This window comes from Halichoerus grypus, chromosome 6, assembly GCF_964656455.1.
Source record: "Halichoerus grypus chromosome 6, mHalGry1.hap1.1, whole genome shotgun sequence".
Taxonomy (NCBI): Eukaryota; Metazoa; Chordata; class Mammalia; order Carnivora; family Phocidae; genus Halichoerus; species Halichoerus grypus.
In genome coordinates this window covers 172,956,683-172,966,727 of record NC_135717.1, presented here as the reverse complement: position 1 = coordinate 172,966,727, position 10,045 = coordinate 172,956,683, and positions in this window count along the sequence as shown.

Genomic DNA, 10,045 nt, shown 5'->3' with positions numbered 1-10,045 from the left:
TGTCTCCCACCGCCCTCTCCCTTCTGCACCTGCTCATTTTGCTGGAGCCACAGCGGCCTCTGAGTGCCTCAGGGCCTTTGCACTGGTGGTCCCCTCTACCTGGAATTCTCTCCCCCTTGCTCGTTGCAGGCTGGCTCCATCTCACCATTTGGAGCAGCCTGGCCCTCTCCTCTTAGAGAAGCTTTCCTGACCATCCTTCCCTGATGAGCCACAGTCTCTTATCACCTTCTGTTTGCTTCAAAGCATTGATCACTGTCTGGAATTATCTTAATCAGTTATTTACTTGCTTCTTTACTTTCTCCTGCACAAAGCCATCAGCAAGGGCCACCCCAGCCTTCAGCTGGCACTGGCCTGGCAAGAGCGGGCACTGGATAAGTGACACTTGGATGACTGGCCCGAGGAGACTCAGGTGTCGGCTCACTTGTGACTGTCTTCACCCTCCACCCGTGTGGCTCCTCCTGCCCGGGCCTTTGCCATCCATCCCCAGGCTGAGATGAGGCAGAACTTGAGGTCAGGGTGACATTCTGTCCTGCATGTCCTCGATGGTCACTTGGTGAAGCATTTTTGGACAGTGTCGAGCAGCAGGCCTTGGGGGCATTGACAAGCCAGAGCAAGGCCAGGCAGTGTCTGAGGAATGGTTTAAAATCTGAGGAAATGTACTCTTAAGAAGAGAAGATTTAAGGGTACCACAAAGTATTTGAAGGGCTGTACGTGAAGAGGAGTCATAGGTAATGGGATATGTCCTGGAGGTGTCTCAGAGGGCAGAAGAAATGAGGAGATGGATGTCAGTTGGGCTTAGGGAGGGCCTTTCTGTTAGCATTGCCTATTCTGGAATGGTTCATCTTACGAGGTAGTGAGCCTCCTGTCCTAGAGAGAGTACCACTCCCCGGGGTGTGGTAGAGAGGATACAGCATTGAGAAGGCTGGAACAGGTGGCTTGTCGGGCCTTTCTCCCTCTGAGCCTCTAGGAATCCCCTCAGCTGAAGGTGCGTGCTGCACTGTCCCAGCATTCAGAGGTGGCCTAGAATTTTGATCTGGTGCTTCCGGAAAAGAGGAGAGCACCATTTCAGGGCAGGGTGAGGAAGGCGAGCAGCGTGCATGTGCCAGCCTGGGTACTGGCCAGCACGGAGAGGATTTTCTGCTCGCTGGCTGATTTGTGGAATATTCCTCTCCCCCATCGCAGGTCTGCCCCGTGAGGGCAGGGGCTCGTCTCACTCACCATGGCATCCCCAGTGCCCACAACAGCGCCCAGCACTTAGTTGGTGCTCAGCAGACCGGACTTCAAAGCCTGGCTCTGGAATCCGAGTCCTTGGGAGAATCCCTGCCCACTCACTTGCCGTGTGCTCTCAGCTCCTTCGCCTCTCAGCGTCCGCCTCCTTGTTTGCTCAGTGTGTGTGGTGATGTGAGGGTGACCGTCATCCCTACCAGCCAGGAGGTTGCTCTCCTGCTCTCCTCAGTGGCAATGATCTTTGCGGCTGGGTCCTGCCTCCTCCATTCCCACTGTCCATCCACCGGGCAGGCAGTTTCCAGATCCCACCCACTGGCTCTGGGGAAGAGCACCCTGGCTGGTGGAGCCAGGATGTGGACGGGTGCCCAGGGAGGGTGAACTTGGGGCTGGCCGAGCGCTGGGCCCGGTTAAGGCTGAGTCACAGCCACAAAAACTGAGGGGTGTGTCCTGGTGATACAACACTCACTTCCGGCCAGGAGGGTGCTGTGTCTCATGGCTCAAGGCAAGGGAGCCCAAAGAGAAAGGCTTTGAGAAAGAAAGGAAGCAAGACAAATGGAAAATCTCAACCAACAGCCACCGGGGAATCCCCTTAGCTTGAGAGGATCTTTGGAGCTTCAGCTCCCCACCAGCATGCGGCCTGGCCTGTCACTTGGCCTAGAGTGGCTTTCCCGTCTGCAAATACAGGTGAACCTCTAGCACCCTCTTCCCAGCCATCCATGCCCGCAGGCCCATGCACTGTCTTGTCCCAGGACCACAGCTCAGGCTGTGTTCCCCCAACCTGGCGTGCTCTTCTGCACCGCCCCCCCCACCTGCTGAAATCCTGCCCTTTCCTGAGGCCCAATTAAAACACCATGTCCTTGAGGCCTCAAGCCATTTTCTGATGCAGCACCTGCCCCCTCCTCTGCCTGCCCTTGACATTTCAGGCCTCGGCGACTATAACCTGCAAGTCAGTTGATGTTCCACACTTACCTTAGGCTCATCTCTCTCCCCCACACTGGATCATCTTCCCTTCTTGCCTCCCCCCCACCAGCTTGAATATGGTTCTGATGGCCTCAAACATTTTCATATAACTCCACACATATTTAACCAAATTGATCACAGGTGCTTTTTCTGATCTCACAGTTCTATGACACAAGAGTCTGTAAATACAAAATGATTGCCCGTTGAAAAAAATATATATATTGCCGCTTCCTAGTACTTACCCAAACGAACTGACAACTTGGGTCCTCACAAAAACCTGCACACGAATGCTCACAGCAGCTTTACTCATAATTGCCAAAACTTGGAAGCTACCAAGATGTCCTTCAGTGGCTGAATGGATACACTGTGTTGCATCCAGATAATGGAATATTATCACAGATAATAAGAAATGAGCTATCAAATCACAAAAAGACATAGAGGAAATGTAAATGCATATTGCCGAGTGAAAGAAGCAAGTCTGAAAAAGCTACCTACTGTGTGGTTCCACTCCATGACGTTCTGGAAAAGACCAAACTATGGAGACAGTGAAAGACTGGTGGTTGCCAGGGGTTGGAGGGAGGGCGAGAGGGACAGGTGGAGCACGGAGGATTTTTAGGGCAGGGAAACTATTCTGTATGACATGGTAAGATGGACACATGTCATTATGCATTGGTCAAAATCCATCAAATGTATGACAGAGTGCAGCCTACTGCAAACTGTATTTTTGTGAGTAATAGCATTGGTTCATCAACTATAACAAATGCACTACACCAATATGGATGTAAATAGTGGGGAAATCTCTGGAGGGGGAGTTGTGGATAGGTGGGAACTCTGTACTTTCTTTTTTTTTTTTTTTAAGATTTTATTTATTTTTTGACAGAGAGAGACAGCAAGAGAGCGGACACAAGCAGGGGGAGTGGGAGAGGGAGAAGCAGGCCTCCTGCTGAGCAGGGAGCCCGATGCGGGGCTCGATCCCAGGACCCCGGGATCACGACCCGAACGGAAGGCAGATGCCCAACAATTGAGCCACCCAGGCACTCCAGGTGGGAACTCTGTACTTTCTGATCAGTTTTTCTGTAAACCTAAAACTGCTCTAAAAAAGTCTACTCATTAAAAAAAGAAGAAATCACTTTTTCTATGGCACTGAAGATGTTCCTCCTTTGGAGACTGCGTATCTCCCCTCTATGTGGTTCCTCTCTTTTTCTCCCCAAAGGCCTGAGCCACAGGAAGAGCTCCAGGGGCTTTGGCTGAGTTTCCTACCAAGCCCGGTGCTGTAGGTGAGAGATTTACACATCTGCACATCAAGGGTTTGGGCGGCAAACAGTACCTGAGCCCGGGGTAGGGGGCTGTGGGGTCCTGAGAGGCCTGGGTTGGGCCCACCATGGAGAAGGGCTCTCACACTCACAAAGGTTGGGCAGAAATGGCTGCTGCAGATCCTGGCATCACTCCTCCCTTCCTCGAGCTAGGTTTGTCACTTCTCTGAACCTCCTTTTTCTCATCTGTAAATGGGGAGGATAATTCCTACCCCACAGTTGGGAGGATTACATCTATTCCTGGACTGCTTCCTACTGTCAGGCATGGGCTTGGCTCCTTGGATCTGGTTGGAAGGCCCACGGACTTTTTAAAAAAAGTGTCCAACCTGCAATTTGACAAATGAAGACAGCAGGAGAGTTGCAGGAGACGACTTCTGTGTTGTCAGAAAGCGGTTTCCAAAGAGGGAGAGGGCTATGTGGGAGGTCTTCTGGAAGCATCCAGAGGAGGGCCTCCAAGGAGGAGCGGTATTTGTCTGGGAGGGCACATTAGCCATCAGCTGGTGAGGAATAGTCAGCAGGAGCCAAAGAAAGAAAGTTGGAGAGAGCACCACAGAGCGAATGCCCAGAAGCCGCCTCCGACGTCTGGCAGGGCTCCAAAGCCACAGCTCAGGCAGACTCCCGGACCAGGGAGGCAGCCTCTGCTCTCTCTGTGCCCTCTCTTCTGAGAGACTCCGCATGGTCTGGGGCAGTATGAAAGGCATGCTTTGGGAGCCAGACAAGAGCTGTGTGACCTTGGACAAGTCACTTTACCTCTCGAACTTCCGTTTCCCCAAGTGCAGAGTGGGATTGTTGTAAGTGGCTGTATATAAAGCACACACTCATGGGGCCTGACACCATGGAAAGGGGTCATTTGGGTGGCAGCCATGATTATTATTGGGGGCTGGGAGAAGCCAGGGCCACTTGAAGCCCTTGGACCCTCCCTGGGTGCCCAGCCCGAGATCTGCCCCAGTAGGTGCTCATTGTAGGCTGATGGACCCATAAATGAGGGAGTGGTGGCTCTCTGCCAAGACCTGGTCCCGGGGAGGGCCTGGCGCTGGGTGCCACTGTGGACACACTGCACGAATGCCGTGACCTGTAATTAACCCAGGCCTGGCTCGCCGGGCGGGCGGGCAGGCTCTCCCTGGTGCCCACGTGATACTCTGGTCAGCCTCAATGAGCACACGTGCCACAACCCGAAATCCCAGCCGCAGGCTGGAACCAGTTGCACAGAGAACAGAATTGTCACAACAGGAAGGGCGTGTTTGGAGCCTGCCGGAGGGACCGTGGAGGGAGCCTCGGCCCTGCTCTCCTGCACCCCAGGCCACCCAGGAGCGGCCAGACCCCAGATGCCTAGAACATGGCTACGAGGACCATGTGCTTGGCAGGGTGCTGGATTCAGCCCTGGCCAGCCGCCCCTGACCTTGGTCTTGAACTGTAAGGAGGGTTGTTTGCCCATAGCCTTTAGGAATCTGCCTGCAGTCGACCTCAGGCCAGCAGCCCCTCACTCCCACTGCCCCCATTACCTGCCCCTGATAACATGTCCTCCCAAGGCCTGCTTATCTCTTCAAGGATCTGCTCAAACTCTGCTTTTCTCAGGAGCTGCCTAGGACCCCAAATATTTGCTTGGACCCCTCTGGAGCCTTGCTCACAGTCTGCCTCCTCTGGTCCCCCACCCAGCAGGAGGTGCCTAAAAGTGGGGAATGTGTATTTTTCATTCATTCCTCCCTTGGTCCCCGGTATTATGTGTCTGCTGTGTTAGAGGGAGAGGTAGGGTTAGTGTGGGGAAAGAATGTTGGAGAAGGAACCAGAAGCCCCAAGTTTGAGAAGGACCCCTGGTGCTGATGACTGGAAAACCTGGGCAATTCACCTGACTTCCCTGGGCCTCTGCTTCCTCACCTTAGAAGGAGGGTAGGACTCACCTGTCATCCTTTGGGGTCTTCTGGCCTTGGTACTGTCTGGTCCCAGTTGCTCTCCCCAGCCTCTTCCTGCCCTTCTCTTCCCTGCCCCACTGCCTGCCCCATACTGCTAATGTGAAATCATCGATCCCCGTGCCTCTTAACCTGCTGGCTGCTTATTCTGGTCTATCGTCCTTCATTCATGCACCTGGATAAGAAAAGGAATATTCCATAGTCACACACACTTCTGAGGCTCTGCCACATGGCGTCGACAGCGCTGGTTCAGTTGATTCAAAACCATTCGTACTCACCCTGGCAGCCTCTAGCTTGGATCTCTCATCTGCCGCCCAAACTCAGAAGAGAAAGTGGCTGGCATGGGAGGTCCACCAGGCAGAGGAATTGTTTGAACTTGATATGGAGGGTCTTGACCTCCCCTACCTTCCCACCCCCAGTGGGGTTGTTTGGACTGGAGGGTGGGTTTGTTTGTTTGTTTTAAAGATTTTATTTATTTGACAGCACAAGCAGGGGGAGTGGCAGGCAGAGGGAGAGGGAGAAGCAGCCTTCCCCAGAGCAGGGGGAGCCCAATGTGGGGCTTGATCCCAGGATCCCGGGATCACAACCCCATCTGAAGGCAACTGAGCCACCCAGGCGCCCGGGAGGGTGGGTTCTGACGTGTTGTTCTCAGACTTGCTTGGACACTCCCATGGAGGGAGAAGGGGGGACAGGAGATGAGGCAGAGGCAGGAATGAAGCTTGGGAGGAACAGAGGGCCGTGGGAGTGGGAATGCAGGCAGAGGGTGGGGCGGCCTGTGAGAGCGAGATGGTGCCCACATTCCTCCGTGGGTGATAACCTGAGAGCGAGGCCACCTCCCCTGGAACAATGTCTACTCTCCGAAGCAGCGCCCTTTGGCTCTGCTGCTCTTGGGCCAGGGAGTGTGGGAAAGGGAAAAGGAGCCCGCATGTCCATTGGGGTCTGCCAGGCCCCTCACCTGCTCACTCTTCCCTTCACAAACCAGGAGGTGGATCTGGCAAGCAGGTGCACGATGGCATGAGCCAATACCAGCATCCATCAGGCTGGTACCTACTGTGTGCTGGGCACCGTGGGAAGGATTTTTCATCTATTACTGCATTTAATTCCTCAGTGGCCATCCTGTTAGGTAGGGGCGAGCCATCACTCTCCTGTCCAGATGGGGACATTGAGGCTGAGAAGTGAGGTGACTTGCCCAAAGCTGTACACTAAAAACAAACAAACAAAAAAACCAAAAAAAAAAAAAAAAAAGAAAGAAAAAAAAGCTTCAAACAAAAGCAAAACAAAACAAAATGAAAAGAATGAGGAACCTCTGAGCCTGTGACTGAGTCCTAGGCTTTTCTAATTGCTGGGGGAAAAAATCTTTTTAGCAAAAGATTAAATAGCCCATGTCGCTCGGGCCTCTCCTCCTCCTTTCTTCTGACGCCATGAAGTGACTGGGACCTGGGTAAATATTAACCACAGTGGTGGTGTCTGTGGGAGCCTGACCTCCACTGCCTGCTTCTTGTACTCCTGCCTTGATGGTGGCATTATGGCATGTGGCATTATGCCACATATAATCCTGGGCCCAAGATCATTCCACCAGGAAGTGACCCACCCACCCCAGGAGAGGTGTGGCCGCCCCTGAGGCAGAGTCCCCCTCCCCCCCATCCAGTATTTCACAGATGGCGATTGAACACGTCAGGTGCAGACACACGGACGCAACAGCTGGTCTGGGGGCCAGGAGCAGCCCTTGATGGCTCCCCACTGTCTTCAAGTTCTTTGTGTCTTTATCTGTGGCACTCTCCATGAAATCTTACATGTGATCAGTAGCAGCATTTGATGGGTGTTCATTTATTTTATAATGTAATTATGATATACAACTTCTTTTATAAGTTCAAGTTTATAACATTCATCTGTGATGAAGCGAATCAATAAGGGCAAAGTCACTTTTTTTTTTTTTGATGAATGCACATTTTGAGGCTGCTGCAATGTTTTAAAAAAATTAGGTTTGGTATGCCATTTTATTTTGTATCCAGGAAATCTGGAATCACAGAAGTAGTTGCATATGGTAACATTGTATAACAAAATAAAACAAGATTTTGTTATACAATCACAGGATGCCCTTCGATTTAGCGGATCCAGGAGCCCGCCAAGGGAAAGATGATGCTCTGGATTGAGAATGCAGTCACTGTTGGCATCCAGAACCTTCTCATCCTCCTGAATGGCAGGAACTCAAAGAGGGACTGTGGGAGTGAGCCTGTATGTTCATCAGAGGGTAGAAAATACTTTATACAATGTATCACATAAAGTCTGGGCATTAAGTCCTTCCTTCAAAGTTTCAAAACATTCACTTTCATGCATTGGTTTCCTTGTTGCCACTTGTTCCAATTTGGCACAAACGGCAACACTGAACCCTGTCCGCCCCCCCCCCCCCCCCCCCCCGCCCAGCCTCCACACTTTGTAAAAGTATGAAGAATCGTTCAGGAATAGTGCTTTCAAACCATATGAGGCGTAAGAACCAATTGAGGAACTTGTGGAAAATGGGGCGCTCCTGATGCAGGGTGTCCTGGAGATGCCCACAGGGGGAAATGCTGTCCCGTTGATGTGACCACGTCCTGCTGACTTTGGGTGGGAGCTGGTCTCAGGCCCGAGTGTCCTACCCAGCAGCGTGGAGTTGAACGTGGCCCTCGTCAAGTACAGCTGCGTTGTTGATGGTACAAAGTTACGTGAGCAGACGTGCACAGGCCAGAATGGAACGAAACAAAGCGAGGCAAGAAAGGCCGGGATAATTGCCTCCTAATCAATGACACATTGCAAGGAATCCAGATCTTTCTACAACTTGGCAGGGAAGAGCTTCCTTCTGAGGTATATCCAGAAATGTGCGCCTTTAGTCGCAACACTTAACGCTTAGCTATCTCTAAAATATTAATAGTTGATGCAGAGTACATGTTCTTGCATCTGGCTTATTTGATCACAGTTAAACAACTTTTAAAGTTAAATCTACCCTGAGGCACTCTTATAAAATGTGTGTGTTGGGGGGCGGAGGGGTCCTTGGACACACTCAACAGCTGCCGACTGTGCCAGGATCCGTCCTCAGAGCAGGTATGATCTCATGAATCCTGGAGGTTTCCCTAAGCACTTGATTATATGATTATCCCCATTTTACAGTTGGGAAAATGGAGACCTGGAATGACAAAGTAACTTGCCAGCACCCATAGCTATTTGCGGCTCAGCTGCCTTCCCCACCTTATTTCCCCTTCTGCCTGCAAGGCTCTGGCCAAGCGGAACCCTCCTCTCTTCCTGGAGAGCAGGATTTCTTGCCTCTGGGCCTTTGCTCTCCTCATTTCCATTCACTTTGGATCAGTTAAATGCCACTGCCTTCAATATTGTTGCCCTCCCACTGGAGGGTTTCTGGTTCTTGAGGATCACTGCTGTCCCTTGATGGGGAGGTCTCTTGTAGACTCTGTGTCTTTGCTGGGTCTTCTCAGGAGCAGAAGCAGCAGGACCCAGGTCCATCCCTCCCTGAACTGCCAACTCCCCCCTGCCCTGCCCCACACATTGTAAACACTGGAATTATTTATAGAGTGAATGTCTGTAGCAGATTTTGAATTTTTAAAAAGATTTTATTTGTCAGAGCGAGAGAGCGCGCACAAGCAGGGGGAGCGGCAGGCAGAGGGAGAAGCAGGCTCCCCACTGAGCAAGGAGCCAGATGCGGGGCTCCATCCCAGGACCCTGGGATCATGACTCGAGCTGAAGGCAGACACTTAACCAACTGAGCCACCCAAACGTCCCACAGATTTTGATTTTTTTTCTTGAACAAGGAACATATATCACTGTGTAAGAAAGACTATCTTACCAGCAATACAATTATATCTGGGTTTTTGTTTTTTGAGAATGTTTTGATCTCAATTAAAATACATGTTGACTTGGGTCGTGTGTTTATCGAGACTGCTTAGGGGGAAATGACTAATAAAGGACTGAGTCAGTCTTGGTCCCAGACCCAGGTAAGGGGCACATTTTGCGGGGAGGAGGGGACAAAATGGCAGTTGACGTGACCGCATGTTAACAGCTCAGATACTGAGCACTCATACCTGCATGCCCAGAGCTGCTCTCCATACTTTTACTTTTTTGTCCCACTTACCCCTGACCACAACCCTGTGAGATGCGCTCTGTTATCACCCCCAGGTCACAGATTGGGACACACACGTGCAGATTGCTGCAGCGACTTGCCCAGGCCCCTCAGTGGGGAAGGGACAGAGGCAGGTTTGGGCTCCAGGCCAGTATGAATATGATTGAAGAAGGAGGCTGGATACACTATTGTGAAATGTTTGCGGGGATCAAAGCTGGGATGGTCACAGCTGGCAAAGGGGAATTCTCTTTGGAAAAATACCCTGATAAGCTGCCGGGATGGAAGGCAAGACTCAAAGAGTTCAGCAACAGTGTCATATTGCCGGGGGCAAGAAAATGAGAGGAATTTTGGTTTTGCCCTAATGTTAGGAGTTAAGTAGTCAAGGTCAGGGTCCCCAACAAGAAAATATGAAGTCAGGACAGCTAAAGTAAAACAGCACTGACATCCTGTTCTGCAGCTTAGACAGGACCCGCACTAACATTCTGCTTTGCAGCCCTTGCAGAAATGACTTCTGCAAAATGTCCTAAAATAAG